Raw genomic sequence first — 1,221 nt, forward strand, 5'->3', positions numbered from 1 at the left:
CTACTCTCCTCGATTTTCTTCTTGATCATTGACTTTGACCTCATTTTCTTCAATCCACTGTAAGAAGGATTCAAACGTATTATCGTCCAACTGATAATGCTTTTGGGTGAACTCGAGAAGTTGCGACCATGTAAAACAGTATACAACCTCGGTTTCTCAACATTCACAAGGTCATTTGGAGGGCTAACGACTATATCATTGGTAGGGTTTATGAAGAAAACCAAAGACTTCCTCGGAGTTGTACTGTTCACAACTTCTCTAAGCACACAACTCTTGTAAATCCCGTTTGTTATAATAACACAATTTTTTTAAATATATATATGTACCATTAATGTGTCTCCAACGTTGATGACAAAGGCGTCGCGTTTGGTTGAATGGTTTGCCATTTTTCGTCCACAAACACTTGAAGACTGGCGACTCCATCTTCACGGAAGATGGTAAGAGAAGTCGGGTCGCAATGGGCTCCTATGCCCAACGTAAGATGAGGCTTCTTACACGGTGGGTAGTAGTTTAGTCTCATTAATTTATGGAATCGTTATCTTTGAACAATTCTCTAAAACACTTTTGGTAGATCCCAAGACTCGTGCTTAAGACATCCATGATATTAAGAGATAGCGCATACATTGCTTCACAGTATTTTTGCACCGTCTTACTACATATACACATGAGAAAACAAAGAAGAAACATCATCTCGTTAACTAGTTCATATGTGGAAAAAAATGTGGCTTAATGAATATTTGAATACCCTATATGTTGGTAATCTTCGCCCATCGTTTTTAAGAAGTAGTTCTCGACCATGGTTGAAGATTGTTCGTCATTTGAAGAAAATGGAATCAAAATTGATTCTTTCCATGGGAGATTGGAGGCAAACCGGTCCTTTTAAAGTTACTAGAATAACCAAAAGGATACCGAGTTTTCTCTTTCTCTTTTAGCTTCTCCGAGAGGAGCAAGCTAAAGAAAGGGTCAGTTCTTTTGTGAACTTCCTTTATGAGATCGGGATCAACTCCATGGTTTACCACCAGAAACAATCCGTGTTTTCAACACGCCTCATCAACATGGTCGCGTTACATTGGAAATGGTGGTTGTATCGCCAAAGAGGAATTGTTCCATGTCAATTGATGGAAGAAGGATGAATTGTGATGGGGAATTGATGGGGAATGTTGTCTTCATGCTGAAGAATGGTGGAAAATCAGATGTGTGGCGTTGTTAATTATTGTTCTT

At 38.9% G+C, this 1,221-nt stretch overlaps 1 pseudogene; it reads right to left on the reverse strand.

Annotated features, from left to right (window-relative positions):
* LOC124939659 lies at positions 1 to 1,170 on the reverse strand (annotated as a pseudogene).
* Between the last annotated feature and the right edge of the window lie 51 nt (positions 1,171 to 1,221).

This window comes from Impatiens glandulifera, chromosome 5 (assembly GCF_907164915.1).
Source record: "Impatiens glandulifera chromosome 5, dImpGla2.1, whole genome shotgun sequence".
NCBI classification, from domain to species: domain Eukaryota; kingdom Viridiplantae; phylum Streptophyta; class Magnoliopsida; order Ericales; family Balsaminaceae; genus Impatiens; species Impatiens glandulifera.